Source organism: Acinonyx jubatus, chromosome A3 (assembly GCF_027475565.1).
Source record: "Acinonyx jubatus isolate Ajub_Pintada_27869175 chromosome A3, VMU_Ajub_asm_v1.0, whole genome shotgun sequence".
Taxonomy (NCBI): domain Eukaryota; kingdom Metazoa; phylum Chordata; class Mammalia; order Carnivora; family Felidae; genus Acinonyx; species Acinonyx jubatus.
In genome coordinates, this window is record NC_069388.1 from 19,076,742 (window position 1) to 19,093,225 (window position 16,484).

Genomic DNA, 16,484 nt, shown 5'->3' on the forward strand with positions numbered 1-16,484 from the left:
CTAAGCTCAGCGGATGCAGGCAACAGTCTTCTTGTCTTGTTCCCTACCTGTTCCCAAAGCATTGCACAGCCCTTGGCATACAGTGGGTACCCAATAAATGCTTATTGACTTAAGAATGCATGGAATTGGCAGCGTTGGATTTTCTTTTTTATTATTATTATTATAATTTTTTCGATTTTTATTTTTCTGTTTTGATAAAGAGAGCAAGCAGGAGAGGAGCAGAGAGAGAGAGAGAGGGAATCCTAAGCAGGGTCCTCTGCACTGTCAGTGCAGAGCCTAACGTGGGGCTCGATTCCACGAACCATGAGATCGTGACTTGAGCCGAAATCAAGAGTCAGATGCTTAACCGACTGAGCAGCCCAGATAGGGATGAGCATAGCTGTGTGGGTCCCCAGCCCCTGCAGTTGAGCAAAGTGACCACAATTCTCGTATCCTCCTGGCAACAGAGGCTGGGATCCCCGCTCAGGCCCCTGTGATGGGGCCTGTGATGGGGTGAGTCGACTCTGCACCCGGGGACTTAGAAAGGCATGAGCAGCTGCTGTGAACCAAGAGGTGGGAAATCAGCTTGACTGCAGTGGACACACGGGATCGGAGGCCATTTAATCCAGTGCCCCATTTTGCAGTTAAGAAGATTGAGGCTTAGGGAGAGGAAGAAACTTCTTCTGTAGCCATAACAATAACAGCAAAACTTCCCATCAAACCAAACCAACTAATCAAACAAAAGGAAAAAAAACGCAGTCGGAAGCAGGTATAGCAAGTACGATAGTAAATGCGTTGATATTTACAAGGCGCGTAGAGCAGTTTCCGGGACAAAGCGCTCTTTCACTGTTCCAGGAAATTTGCAAGACCCTTCCTCGTCTCATTTCATTTAATCCTCCCAGCACCTGTAATATTGTATTCCCATTCTACAGATGAAGAAATGACGGTTCCAGCTGGGGAGTGGAAGAGTTGGGATGTGACCCCAGGCTGGCTGGCTCTGGGGCTGGGTTCTTAAACCTCTTCCCCGGATTGCAGTTATGGGTAGAGCGGGCCTGGCATCTCTGTGCTCTTTCCCAGCACCAGGCAGGGGACTGGCCTGAGTGGGAAATGCCTCTGATTCACATTTGCTCTGCTGGGAAGCCACCTTACTCATTGGCTCATTCATGCTGCAAGTATCCTCTGCCATGCCAGGAACTGCAGACAGATAGGTGAAGCCAGGCATCCTTTGTGCGTGAGAGCAGCAGGCCCAGGCTGGAGGGCCTGGCGAAATGGGGGTCACACACTGGAGAGCTAATGGGCACAGGCTAGCCGAGTTTGCTGTTCCTCCTGGAGTCCTCGCCTACCCTACGTGGAGGGGACGGCTGGCACAAAGGTTGTGAATGGCCAGGATCCCAGATACACCAGGGCAGACCAGGCCTGTTTAGTTCTCCCGTGCAAAGGCCCTTAGGGAGGGCTGTGACGGAAAACTGTGGTAGCTCCAGATGTGTCTGAGGGCTGCGCTCACTCGTGGGCCAGCTGAGCTGTGGAGAGGGCACGAAGCCCCAGTGGGGCCATCCCTGGAAGGCCCCCAAGAGCCTTCAGCAGTGATTCCAGATTCACCTCTCCTACCTTGCAGCCTGGCTGTCCTGCCTGGAGGCTCTGGGCCTGTTTTGCTCCCCACGCCCTGTAAGGAGTGTCCCAAAAAGCTCTGTGGGATTCAGTGTGGGTCTCTTGAGGCGGGTGTTCCCTCTTCTGTCCACAGCAGAGATCCCAACCTTATGACCTCCATCGACCTCCTTTACGTATTCATTCATGCACTAATACTTTCTTTCAACAAATACTTCCTGAATTTCTCTTGTAGGCTAGCCATTGTGCTGGATGCATCTGAAAATAAATCAGTCATAACTTCCACCCTCACAGAACCCACACTCGAGAGGGCCCGCATAAATAGAATATAGTAAGGAGAAAAAATAGTCACACACCTTAAAAGGTGCACAGAAGGAAAGAATGGGGTGATACCCAGTGTTCTTAAAATTTATTTATTTATTTATTTTGAGAAAGAGAGATAGATAGTGAGCAGGGGAGGGAGCAGAGAGCGGGGTGTGGGGGCGGTGGGGGGGGGAGACAGAGAATCTCAAGCAGGCTCTGCACTGCCAGCGTGGAGCCTGACACGGGGCTCAAACTCACAAATCGTGGGATCATGACCTGAGCCTAGATCAAGAGTCAGATGCTTAACGGACTGAGCCGCCCAGGCTCCCTGATACCTAGTGGTTATGGAGATGACTCTTTTCAGCTCACAAGAGACAACTGTTAAAAATCCAGGAGTTTTGTAAGCTGGTGGTTAAACATAGCCATTATGAAACATTACATTGTTGTAAGTTTACAATGAATGAATGATGTTAAAAAAGTAAAATGCATCACTTCCTAGTTCCTATACTATTTATCTGTGCCCTTGAAATCATTCACTCTGGTGGTATCCATACGGTGGACAGACCCTCTAATGATGTGTCACTGTGCCTCTCTTCCTGACACCACACTCAGTGACCTCACACTGCTGGCGTGACATGGACCGTGATGGGAGTCTTCAACCCAAACTGGCAAAGACAACAAGTTAGGGCTTTTGTTTCTCTTTGAGAGCTGGTTGTTAACCCATTTACCAGCAGACCACCGGCATCCACAAGAGAGTAACAGAAGAATGGACCTCTGGCAGGGAGGTCAGGGGAGGCGTCTCTAAGGAGCAGGTGTTTCTGCAGAGACCTGAAGGACCGGGAGGTGTCGACCACGTAATCGAGCACATGGAGTTTGGTGTGGAGAGAAGAACAAGGGTGAAGTCCTGAGGCGTGGTTGTTTCTGGGAAGGGAAAGGAGACCCACGGGGGCTGTTCAGGGGTACAGAGAGCTGTGGTGTGGTGAGTGAGGGGAGAGGATGTTGGAAAAGCAGGCAGGGGGCAGACCTAAGGGTGCCAGGGGGTTTGCATTTCATAGGAAGTGCGCGGGGAAGACATAGGAGGGCGTGGCAGGTGTCCCCAGTGTCTGCTCTGATTCCGGGTGCTGCCTGATCCCCACATCCCAGGCATTCTGTGTCTGGCTTTCTTCTGCCCCAGGGCTTTCTCCAGAACTACAGGGCGCGGGGGCAGCAGGAAATGAGTCCTCTTGGGGACCACCTTCAACCAGAGGAGATGGAAATTGGTGGATAAAGGCTCCAACCTCCTGTTTTTCAGATGGGAAATTCTAGGGAGACTTCTGTGAACTTCTCAGAGAGCCTGGTGCACTCCAGCCCCTTTGCCTACCATAACGACCTCAGTAATGTCCCCTCCGGTCAGCGTGGGCCCTTCCTGTCTCCCTCCTTCTGCTCCTTCACGCATGCTTCCGGGGATCAACTCCCGAATCAATTACTGGCATCAAAACCCCTGTCTCAAGCTCTGCTCTTGGGGGTCCCCATACTAAGGTGGGTTATATGGGGGTGATGTGAACACAGTGAGCACAGAACGGGTAGATTGGGAATAGGTTGGAGGCACCATTTCTGCCTCCTCAGCTTCCTCTACCTATGCCTGGGGCTCTGGGTTCCTCCTTCAGGGTCCCTCTCCCAGGCCCCAGAATTAGTCCTGATTAGGGACAAGTTAGTCCCTTTGCTGAGGCCTGAGTGTGTCAGCCAGGAGGTAAATCAAACCCAGCACCGTGGTGTGGGGACACTCCAGAGGTCTCTCTGTGTCTCTGCCCAATGCACACCCCTCCATGGTGGCTTGGGGTCAGGCTTCTGATGCAGGTCACTCGAGGCTGTGGCCCCTGACCTGCTGGAGCCTGTCTTCTCGTGAGGGTGTCCTCATCCTGTCCTCCCATGTGGTTCTGCCAGTCTGCCACCTAGATCTGGTGTTTTGGTGAGCTCTCGGGGTCCCCATGTGGCAGCATGGCTGGCCCCCAGCACTGACTATATGCCTGAATTAGTCTGGGCCACATGGACCCCCATCCTGTGGGCTTCTCAGGTGTGGCAGAGGCCCACCCCAGGCCAGGTAGGATACTCAGTATTGCCTCTTCCTCGGTTTCCCCAGTTCAGCGTGGGTTATTAGCTCACCTGGCAGGGTAAGTTTCATGACATGCTACTATTGTAGCGAAAAGGTCTGGAACGAAGGAGAGCTGGTTGTCAGTGTTGTGGGTGTCTTGTGTGCTCAAAGTAGCCTCCCATTCACCCCTTTCTGAATCTTTCCCTTCCCGGCCCTCCAAAAGCCATGTCCTTCTAATGCCCCTCCACTTTGCACCGCCGCTCTCTCTGCACCCCCCCCCCCTCCCCGCCCAGCACAGGCCCTCCTTCAGGACACAAGTTGCCTGCGGCAGTGGACCCCACTCCTTCTAGAATGTTCTTCCTTGGCCCCCTGCCCAGGAAAGCAGTCTATTCTCCCTCCCTCTCCCCTGGGGGCCTGGCTCCCTTCCCCACCATCAGCCCCTCCTGCTGCTCCCTTCTGAAGCTCTCCAGAACATTCTGACTCATCCTCTGACTCAGGTGGAGTCTATTTCTGTTCCCACGTTCTGCTCCCTGATGGGCTGGAGATCACAGCTGTCACTCCGGGGAGGGAACAGCTGGGTTCCTGTGTGTGTACTTGTGCATGTGTGCCCATGTGTGCGCGGGGGTCACAGCTCCCCCGGGAAGCTGGGGATGGTGATTGTTATTCCTTCTCCATCTTAAGACAGACAAGGATCCTCCAATCCCCCCCCCCCCCCCCGGGTGGGGTGAATGGCGGTGATAGCCTCGCGAAGAGCCTCACCCTGATCTTGACAAGATGATTGTATTATTGAAGATGCTTTTTAGCAAAGAAAGTCCAAGTTGACAACCGCTTCTGGCAAAGTCTGAATCCCAGAATCTGTACATTGGAGAGGTGGCAGAAAACCCAGAGGTTGAAGGCAACCGTCCACTTGATACTTTGGGCCTAAAAGAGAGCAGGTTGGTTAAGGACCATGTCTGAATTAGCCAGCAAGCAAGTGGCTGAACTGGATGTGAATCATAATTAATTCATGCCCTCAGTTGATGTCAGATAGTGTCCTGTCCTCTCTCCTTGTCACTCCCTAGGCAGGAGCCCCCTTCTACTAGATAGGGTGGCTAGCAGCCACAGGTGGCTATTAAGCAGTGGAAATGTGGGGAGTCTGAATTGTGAAGTACCCTAAGTGTAAAACGCATGCCAGATTTCAACGATCTAGAATAAAAAATAAGAAAAATCTCATTAATGATTTTTTTACATTAATTGCAGGTTTGAAATGGTAATATTTTGGATATATTGGACGAAGTAAAATATAATAAAATTAATTTCACCCATTTCCTTTTACTTTTTAAAACGTGCCGACTAGAAAATGTTAAATTCCATGTGTAATTTAAATATGTTATGGCTCAAGTTTGTGGCTCACATTATGTTTCTACTGAGGCCGATCAGCCCCCTCAGGCCAAATCTGGCCCAGTGCCTGTTTATATAAATAAAGTTTTATTGACACATAACCAGGCTCATCCGTTTACACGGTGTCTCAATGGCCAACTTTGCTTTACAATAGCAGAGTCAAGTATTTGAGACAGAGCCATGTTGACCCTCAAAGCCTAAAATATTTACTCTCCAGCCCTTTAGAGGAAAAGCCTGCTGACTCTTGCACTCGACGATTAATTATGTGGGAACGGGGATTATGAGCTTGACACAGACTAAGTGATTTAATGTATTAATATGAGTTGAAGAGATGAATGACTTGGTTAATTTTGGATGGTAACTTTGTTGAAATTCCAGGCAGAGGGAAGAATGTATCACAAGGCATGGGGCCATCAAGTAGCACTGAGCATGCTGGTGATGGGGGTGTCTGGAGTAGCCCTTTAGAGCAAATTCGCTGAGTCTTGCTCTAGATGCTTCTATCAGCCTCCTCCTTGGTCCCTTGCCTCGTGTTTTTGTTTCTCAGGCAATCTCCATTTTGCCTACACAAACCCCACCAAATCATTGACTACCTCCAAAGTCTTCAATAGTCTAGCCATTGCTCTCAAGGTGAAGTCGAAATTCCTTAGTGCGGCCTTATGGGCCCTCCCGAGCCACCCTGCCCTCTCCCCTCCCAGGCCCCGGGGCTTCTCCTGCCTAGGCCCCACCCATTCTGGTCTTCCTGCCTTTCTTCATACTCCTCTGCCTGCAAACCTCGCCTTGATCTCTGCAAGTCAAATATCCACCCTTCCAGGCTCAGCTCCAATATTTCTTCCTGGAGACACAATGTGGCGTTTTGCCAGTTTGAGTTTCTTTTAAATAATTGTTACTGTAAGATAAATGATAGGAGGCAGTCAGTTCTCACAGCACGTAGCATCTTTTTTTTTTTTTACTGTAGCATTAATAACTTAAAGCAGGAAATCTCACTTTTTATCCAGTACTTACTATGGAGACCACACTAAGCTCTCCCCACATGCTCACTGTCTTTTAAAATTCTCACAACTTTATGAAAGAGGTGCCATTTGACCTCCATTTTACAGATGAGGAAACAGATTCAGAGATGTGATGTAAGAATAGTGAGCGATGACCTTGAACTTCAAACCCAGGTTGGTTGGGCTCCAAACCCACATCTAAGTTTTGTGCTGGTTCCTGAGGTTACTTCCTACTCAGCCATGCCTGAGCCCCTGGTTCCGCCTGAAAAGACTCTCATCCTAGGTCCTAGAAGTGGTCCTGACTGGGGACAGCTTAGTCCCTGCTCTGAGGCCTGAGTGTGTCAGCCAAGAAGTAAGTCAAATCCAACATCGCAGTGGGGAGAACACTCCAGTTCTCACTGTGTGTTCACTGACTCCCTACCCTTGAGGGTCCAAGTACACAGCGTTAAGGGTAAATGAACTCTGCTTTTTTGGGGGTCTTGACACAAAGGTCACCTCCACTTTGGAAGTCCTCCATGATTGCTCAGACTAGGTTACATCTTGGATTTGCCTTCTTATAGCACTAGGGTCTTCTCCTTCCTTAACTTTCATCACATCTACAATTTTTTTGTAATGACTCCTCTGTCGTTTGTTTCCCCTACGAGACGGTAGCCTTATGAGTGCAGGCACTTTGGTCGTTGTTGTTTCCAGCACTGCTCCGATGCCTGGCACCTGCCAGGAGCCCAGTGAATGTTTGAATGGATGAATGAAATTCTGCTCATTCTCCTCACAGGGAGATCAGCCTCGCTGGTCTCCAAATCCACAGGGAAGCAGAGAAGCGTGTGAGTCTCTGTCCCTCCCCTGCCCCTCCCTGAGTGACTTAGTGTGGAAGACACTGTTATGTGTTGAAAGGAGACTATGAGAGAGAGCTGGATGATCACGGGGCTAGTAATGTCTGACTGTGAGCAGAACTCAAGACAGAAAGCCCCTTCCTTGGCCTCAGCCAAAGCAGCCCATCCACCATGTGCCTGTGGAGGCACAGCCTGTGGCCCAACAGGACCCAGCTGAAGGAGAGAAAGGGACAGGTCCCGTGACTCACAGACACACCTGTGGTGCAGGCGGGGAGCCAGGCAGACACCCCCTCCCCCCTCCCCCTGCCCCCAGGGAGTGGAGGGAAGCCTGCTGATCAAGCACGAGGCCAGCTCCACCAGGCAGGACGATTTAAGGAGGAGTCTGATCCCCAAGCATAGCCAAAGGGCCACAGCCATTTCTCCTCCTGCTGCCGCAGTGGGTGTGGCTTGAGAACTTGGGTTTTCACCTGGTTCAGTGGACACCTGTAGCGGTTGGGATTTTACACATGCTCTGCTCGTTCTTACACATCTCAGGGCTTGGTGGGTGGCTGGGAAGGCCAGTCTGCTCTGGGGTGCCTGAGAATCAGGGTCTCAGAGGCTGCGTCCAGGTGACCAGCTCACTATGGTTTGCCCGGGGCTGTTCTCTTTTTAAAACTAGAAGTCCCAGTGCCCAGGAAACCCCTCATTGTTGGGCAACCCAAGAAATTGGCCACCGTTCCCGAGTGACCCTTGCTCTTAAGTGATTAGCTGCGGGTGCACATCACTGGGTGCTGGCCATCTCTTCAGTTTGGCACAAGACTGCAAAATTCTTTGGGGTTCAGGGTTGGGCTGGCACTGGGGACAGGTAGCAGCCTGCTCAGGCCTGTGAATCTGACCAGACCACAGGGACTGGTATGAGCCCTTTTAGATCCAGTGTTAAAAGCTTGGGAGTTCCTGCAGGTGTGGGGGCCCCCGGGGCGTTCTGTTTCCTGCAGGTGTGGGGGCCCTCCGGGGCGGCTGGTCTACTGGGCTGCGAGGTGGCTCCACAGAGCTGGCCTGGTTTTGGGGAGACATGCTCATACAGAGCAGAATAAGCCAGACCTGAGTATACGATGAAAATATAGTGTGAGCTATATGTGCAGTTTAAGATTTTCTAGGAGCTATATTAAAAAAAAAAAAAGAAACAGATGGAATTAATTTTAGTAATATATTCTATTTAACCCAATTCTCCAAAAATAATTATCATTTTAACATGTGATGATCAATAGAAAATTATTGAGATAATTTACATTAAAAGAAAGAACTTCATTCAGCACATCTCGATTTTGACCAGCCATATTTCAAGTACTCAGTAGCCATAGGGGGCTAGGTTTGGTCGGCATAGATCTAGCCACTTTTATGACAGATCTTTATTCAGACAGGGCTTATAAGGTCTAAGCAGGTCCATTTTGAGGCGATATTTGGGGTCTTGAATATGAAGATATATCTGTGGATTTCAAAGGCATTGGTTGCCCCAGGGTGACACTGAAGATGTCTGGGGATCCTGTTTGGGGGCTGTAGGTCTTTTGGGGACAGAGTGGTGTTGTCATAGTTCATCTTGGTGGGGCAGCCAGACCACAAGGAGGAATGTCTATGGGTGTGGTGGGGCAAGGCTCTCTCTTACTCTTGGAGGACTCAGCCTGCAGTCTTGGTGAGCCTTAATCCTCACGGAGCAAGCCTCAGATGGACCCCGAAGAGGCACCGGCGGGGAGAGTGGGCCTTCTCTTCCCACAGCTCTTTCCACCCCGCAGAGACAGGTTGTGGGCTGCATTTTGCCTCTGGGAGCCCCAGTGCTTCCTAAGAATTGTTTTTGCAAATGTTAATCTCCTTGAGTAGTGTTACTTTGGTTTTTTGAAAGTTGTGGTTCCTTCCCTCAGGAAATGGATATCCCGAATATGCACACACTTTTAAATACAATAGTGGGGGTCCAGAGGCCCCCTGAAGCATTCTTTGCCTTCAAGATTAAGCATTTCCATTTAAGATAAAAAAAAAAAAAGTCCTCTTGAGGCACAGAAGTGAGACCTGAGCCTGTTCTGTCGATTACAGGTAAAGTCACTCACATCTACATTAACACTTTTTAAAAATGTTTATTTATTTTTTGAGAGAGAGACACACAGAGAGAGAGAGAGAGAGAGAGAGAGAGGAGGAGCAGAGATGGAGACACAGAATCTGAAGCAGGTTCCAGGCTCCCAGCTGTCAGCACAGAGCGTGACACAAGGCTTGAACTCACGAAACGAACGGTGAGATCATGCCCTGAGCCAAAAGTTGGATGCTTAACTGACTGCGCCACCCAGTTGCCCCTCTTTTTAACGTTTTTCCCCACTCTAGGAATGACTAGGGTCGTCTACCTTTGCAGAGCCCTTGCAGAAAAGATGTCCACAGGACACTAGAGCAGGACAGCTCTTTAAGACAACGTGCTTTATACTCGAAGCATCTTCTTTCTCATAAACCGTCTACGAGACAATGTGCTTTGGAACTCAAAGAAGTATCTCTTTTCACATAACCAATTACAGAACTAATTGCAAACTGTTTTTATCTGTTCATTAAGGTAGATATAATTACGGCAACATTTTGTTAAACTAGTTTGAGTGTGTGCTCTAGAGTAATAATTACTACTTCTATTTCTTTGAGATCCTTTCCAATTTGTCTTGGCTTCATCTAAAGCCACCTCCTGTTCTCTCTTGCTCTGTTCTTCATCCGAAAGACGTGGGCCCCTTGTCCTGCATCCCTGCTGCTTTCCTGGTTACTTTCCACTCATCCTCCCACAGTCCTCTGAAATCGCGCTTCCTCGGGGAGGCCTCTCTGATGCCCCCGACTGGAGGCGTCTCCTGGGGTACATTCACTCGCTCGCCGTTCCACTTGTGGCATTCAGCCGATATGCACCTGTCACCTGGGCTTCCAATGGCACTGTGGGCTTCACGGAGCCCGGGCCTCACGCCTGTGCCATTTCCTGCTGTGTCCCGAGCACCCCAGACAACGCTTGGCGTATGGTAATGTTCAGTAGACAACACTGGACTGATTCATGGTGGATTTGGACTCACTTTGCTCCTTACGGGCCACCGTAGAGTCTGCTCAGATCTTAGCTGGGTGCAATGTTTGTCCCACCCACCGCCTGCTTCCTTTGTTTTGTGAATGCACACTTGCACACACATGCACACAGACAGACACACACACACACAGAGGCAATGAGCAGCACCTTTTCAGATCTATTCTTTGTCTTTAGACCAGAGCTCCTTGGCCCTTGTTAGTAGACATGGCCTCTGAATTGGTCTAAGAGGGAGAAACAGATCTCTGCCGCTTCTGAGAGAATGCATTGCCTTCTAGAGGCATCTACCTTCTCAGGGGGCCCTGGGATTATCTGTGCACCTGCCTATCACCTCTGCCTCTGACCAGCCTCTAATCTGGGAGCTCCTTTAGCCCGAATCTCACGGCCTGTGCTCCATTTCTGCAGTTCCTGCTCCGATGTGGGCTGGTGCTCAGACTGGGGAGCCTGAGGCAGGAACCACGCCTCCTTCCCTCGCATCCTCCGCCCACTCAGAGTCTCAGGTGGGGGGTTCCTTCCTTCCAGGCTCTCTGGGAGAAGACCTCCAGCCACCACACAGCTGTGGGCCCCAGGCCGGGCTGCAGTCCTGGAGGGAGCCCGGCCCCTGGAGCACAGCCCTTGGGAGCAAGCCCAGGGCGGTCAGTGCACAGCTGGCTGTGAGATCCATGCCACGGAGCTGAAGACCTTTGACTGTGGAACTCTGTTTGGAACCAGTTTAGACCATGGTGATGTCTTCCCGAGTCCCTGTTCCCAGCCTGTCTCAGCTCTGCTACTCCCCACCTCAGGTCCTGCACCGGCCTTTGCCCTGAACCTGGCCCCTTCCCAGTGTTCACGGTCTGCCCCACCTACTGCCCAGACCAATGAGAGACCGGGAGAAGCACGCCGGTAGGGGGGTGGGGGTGGAAATACCTTCACGCCTAAAGTCAGGATAGCAGCCCCCCCCACCGCCCCCCCGCGGTGCACCAGGGCAGGCTTCCAGAACTCCATGGGGTCAGCTATGCCAGCTGACCTTCCTGCCTGCCTCTTCAGCCCGACTCCTGCTGCCCGCCCATTCTCGTTCTCTGGCACCTTGACTTCAGACCATTCCCCCCACCTGTGGGTCCTGGCCCTGCCCCTTTATTCTCCCACCAGGATATGCAGAGTGTCAGCTAAGACTTTTGGAGTCCACAGACTTGGGTTCGATACCCGTTTGGCCTGGGGCATGTGACTACACCTCTGTTTCCTCATGTGTGAAATGGGCTTAATGCTCCCTTTCTAACAGGGTTGCCATGACAATCACAGAGGGCAAAGCATCTATTTAACACACATATATATATGTTTGAGAGACAGAGAATGAGAGAGAGAGAGCATGAGCAGGAGAAAGGGTCAAGGGAGAGGGAGAGACAGATCTTTTTATTTTTTAAATATTTTTATTTTATTCTTGAGAGAGAGAGACAGCGCGAGAGCGGGGGAGGGCCAGAGAGAGAGGGAGACACAGACTCTGAAGCAGGCTCCAGGCTCGGAGCTGTCGGCACAGAGCCCGACGCGGGGCCTGAACCCATGAACTGTGATATCATGACCTGAGCCGAAGTCGGATGCTTAACCGACTGAGCCACCCAGGCGACCCTTAACACACATTTCTGAGCACCCCCTGTGTGACAGGCACTGAGCTGTGTGCTGGGTTAGTGTTAAGACAGAGTCTGGATGGAAGAAGCCCACAGTCTAAAGGCCGAGATAGAAAACTCTCACACATGTTCACAGAGAGATCCCAGCAAATCAACAGAGCCTTGCGATTCCCCTGCATGCTGGATGGTGCTGAGAAGCGAGTGGATGGGAAGCCGCAACACGAGGCACCAAGGTGAGAGCATCCTTAAGCAGGTGGGGAGTGAGGAGCAGGGGCTGGGACTACCCAGAGCCCAGGAAGATGAGAAGAATCCAGGACTGGGGAGACTGGGCCAGGGGGAAGAGTCCAGGGTATCCTGAGCGGGAGGGCCCTGACACTAAGAAATCCTCTGGGGGGTTTATAGATCCTCATGGGGGTCTCTAGGGCCTGGACATGGTGAGCAAGTTAGATCAGGAATAAGTGAGCATGAGACGAAATATACTGGATCCTGGTTCTCCAGGTGGCCCCTGGATGGGCAGCCTCGGTGTCACTTGGGAACTTGAAGGAAATGTGCATTCTTGAGCCTCTGAATCAGAAACTCTAGGTTGTGGTGCCTGTAGGGGACCCCGGTGAAGCTCAAGCTGGAGTCTTGGCTGGGCTAAGGGACAGAGTTTGGGTTTCTGCCCACCCCCCCCCCCCACCTCAGGGTGGGGGGAACACTATTAGAGGGTTTTAATCAGGGGAAGAGGTGTGGAAGCAGGATGTGATCTGGTTCACTGATGTTAAAGGCTCCTCTGGGGCACCGGGGTGGCTCAGTCCATTAAGCATCCGACTCTTGGTTTTGGCTCAGGTTGTATCTTCATGGTTCATGAGTTCTAGCCCTGAGTCGGGCTCTGTGCTGACGGTGCAGAGCCTTCTTGGGATTCTCTCTCCGTCTCTCTTTGCCCCCCCCCACCTTGTTCTCTCTCTCTCTCTTTCTCAAAATATAAATAAATAAACTTAACAAAAGTTTTTTAAGCCTCCTCTGGCTGGAGGGTGGGGAAGAGACTGTGGGATCTGGGGCCATCTAAATCCGGCCGGGGATTCGCCTGATGGCTCACGTCTTGCCATGTCCTCTTCCACTTCAGAGGGACATTGAGTGGCCAAGCTGCCCCCTACCCAAAGTCCCTGCCTAGAGCTTCTTTCTGCAGGGATTGTACAGTGTAGGGCCGAGAGGCTGGACCTTGGTTTTGCAAAGACTTGTGTTTGAGCAACTTCCTTGTGGAAAGACTAGGAAATGAAACCCACCAGCCTGTCGCCTGGGTCTGCTGGCCAACATTACTGGAAGGGAGAAGGGGGCGCTGTGATCTCCAGGGCTCATGGGGCCAAGGGTGAGCCCTGTGGTTGCCCCTGTGGTTGCCTGCCCTGTGCTTGCTCCCTTCAGAATCTCCATTGCGGGGGACTGGCAGAGGGAGCCTTGGGGATCCTGGCCCTTCCCACGCCAGCTTGACTCCGAGACCCTAAGTTTGAGAGCTGCAGGGGAGCGTCTACCATTGTGAAGCTCCTGAACCTGTGGTCAAGAAGCCACGGCCTTCACGGTCCCCCCACACCCACTGCCAATGGGCCAATGTCAGCAGATTGTTCAGGTAAAATTGCTACAATGCTGAGAATGTCAGGCGCAGTAGCAGAAATGCTCAGAGAACTCGGGTGAGGCTGGTTAGCCGTCGGGGTGGGCAGAGGGACGGGGTGTGGGCTGGGCTGGGTTTCCCCGGCAGATACTGGCTTTGCTGTGTGGCCTTGCCTTCCACAGCCATCGTTTCCTCTTCTGCAAAGTGGGGACAATAGCAGCCACCTTGTTGGCTTTTGGTCAAGACCGATGGAAAATACATCGGCAAGGTGACTGGCAAAGAGCAGGCACAGAATGAGTGCTTCCCTTTTGTCCAGCTACTGCCGTGTTCCCCCTGACAGTTCCGACCGCTGCCTAACAACTCCCCCCTCCCCTTGGACTCAGTGCTTGGGAAACGACCATTTTATTGTTGGGTTGGGAACTGTCATCCAGTCAAGTCTGTGCACCCAGCCCCTATGGAGAGTGACGGGGAGGCTCCTTGCAGCCCTTAAGGATGCTAAGAATCACGAGCTCCTTGTGAGCCTTAGAACGCAACTAACCTTGGCCTGTGACCCCAGGAAGGGGGATAGAGTCTGCTTTCCTGCAGCATGCAGAGGTCGGCTGAGCTGGGGAAGGATGAATAACACCCTCCACGTTCTCTCTCTCCGAGCATTTAAAAAGCAGTAATAAATAGATGAGAGCCTGGGAGGTGTGATTGATTTGTTTTATGAATCACAGAAGAGGCTGTAACTCATGGGAGATTAGGGCTGAAGTGAGTTGTACGGCTCTTGCATTACACGTGGAGATTAATGGCTTATCACACGAGGCCCCACCGTTAACCCGGCTCACCCACAGGGAGTTTAATAGCAGGGCCATACGGGCCGACTTTTAATTCTTGAACAAATGCTCTGGCTGTGTGTGCCGCCCTGATTCTCACGAGTGAGCACCTGCTGGGTTAAAGCTCCAAGAGCTCAGAAGCTGGGGGGCAGCTTCCTTTTTGGGGAGCAGGAGCTAGGGGTTCCAAATTTACGGGTGTCCTTCCCGCGACCTCTCAAAGCAATGAGCAGAATTTCTCAGGAGGGCGGAGAGCTGACGTCACGTCTATAACTACCACCGGCTGCCTTCTACTTGGTGGTCCAGGGCCTGTTCTGAGGGCTCTGTAGATTCTCGCTGAAACCTCACGGCACGTGGATGAGGTGGGCGTGACTGGACCGATCTGACAGACGAGGAGCGTGGGCTGGAGGCTGCATAGCCTCGTGGGGGAGCAGGGGTCCGAATCGCTTGGATCTGGTTCAGAATCCACTGCGAGCTTCCTTTATTGGGTTGCCTGCTGTCTTGTAGTGGCAGTCGCCTCACCTGCGTGCAGGTCCTTAGTAAGGTGCTCTCAGGATTAGGGGATTTAGAAGTCAGCCCAGGACACTGCTGGTGACAAGAAAGGGACTGCGGGTGGCGGGGGAAGCAACCATGTATTTCCGAGACAAACCTGGCATGGTGTGGGGGCCTCTGGCGCCCTACCTGGAGTGCAAGGTGCACGGTGCAGTGCAATGGGCTTGACGGGATGGTTGAAGAGATCCAGGCTGGAGAAGGACGAGGCTAGGTTTGCGACTCGGCCACCATACAAAGTCCCAGCCTGCGAGCCCTGCGTGGCGCCTGTCACAGAACGCGGCGAGAATTCAGGAGCTGGATGGCGATGCCGGTTGCAGGCGCAGCCCGCGTCTGGAGGATCCGTCCTGACCTGAGAAGCAGCAGCTGCCCGAGGTCCCAACCGAATCTCCAACGGGGGCTGAACCTCCACTCGCACGGCCGGTGGGCACCCGGTGAAGGCACTCGGTGTGTTTGTCCATTTTCAGCTCTCTGCTTCTGCCTCTGTTCCTCTGACCCGCACCTCTACTGCCCGAGGGGATTAGAGGTGGCTTCTGGATCTGTCATCACACAAAGACCCAGCTGTTGGCTTGTGTCCAGCCGACTGAGTTAGGTGGAACCCTAAACTTTCTTTCCACCTGCTCCCTGGTCTTCGTACCCGCAGAGATGCCCTCTTTGGATGTTTATGGCCGCCTGTATCCTACCAGAGTTCCTCGCATGGCTTGGAAATCCGTTTTCTGCTGGAAGCAACCCAGATTAATGCTCACGAGCTTGGTTCGCTAAATCCTGATACTAAAGACAGGGGACATCCCCCTCCAAAGCATGCAGAATCAACATTAGAACAAATTAAGACCCTCCACCTTCTCACAGTGGGAATCGCAATGCTAATAACATTTATCGTCCAAGCTCTTTACGTTTTCACAGGCGACATCCTTCCACGGAATGTGTCCACATCTCCCCTCCTGCCCTGCCTCCCACTTTTCTCACTTTATTTTTAGATAGCATTTAAAATCTTCTACTTTATAATATATATATATATTTGCTTTAATTGTCTGCCAGTCTCTCCCTACCTACTAGAATGTAAACTCCACAGGGACAGGGATTTTTCTTTTTTTTTTGTCTCATGCATTTATCGCGATAGCCCCCACCCTAGACAGTATCTGACACATAGTAGATACTCAATAAATGTCAGAGGAATTGATTGAATGGGGAAGTGCTCATGAGTGTTCAGAGATACAGGTCTCCCAGATGGCTGTCTCCCACCCCCAGCCTCTGCTGTGTCCTCTCCTGGCTCCATGGGCTTGTTGACCTGACAAGCACTCAACTTTGCTCCCTGGATTCTGTCTTGGCCTCTGGCCCAGGCTTTCCAGGAAATCCAAACCCAGCTGTTCTCAGTCTTGACTTTGCTATTCCTTACTGATCTCTATAACTTTGTGGGGCTCTCGCTCCTCTGTGTGGCAGATACACAAATGGCCAGTCATGTTGGGTCTGTTGTCAATCTTGTGGCCACATAGCAGGTCCTTAGTTGGGTGTCAGTCAACAAATGCCTACCTTACAGAGTCATAACTCTAGAGCCACATGGCTTGGGTTCAAGTTCTAGTTCTGCCATGTATTAGCTCCTTGGGCAAGCATTTGAACCTCAGTTTTGTTTTGTTATTTTCATCAGTAAAAATGGACTTCATGATACTTGTTTGGAGACTTCAGTGAGATTGAGCTTGAAAAGCAAAATGATTTTGG

The 16,484-nt window shown here is 51.5% G+C and overlaps 1 long non-coding RNA gene across 1 annotated transcript in view; it reads left to right on the forward strand.

Moving 5' to 3' along the window:
• The window catches only part of LOC113602541 (uncharacterized), a 32,501-nt gene that overhangs the window by 3,085 nt on the left and 12,932 nt on the right, over positions 1 to 16,484 (forward strand). The window contains exon 2 of the long non-coding RNA XR_003424016.2: positions 11,959 to 12,055. This is a non-coding gene — a long non-coding RNA (uncharacterized LOC113602541). The remainder of the gene's footprint in view (positions 1 to 11,958; positions 12,056 to 16,484) is intronic.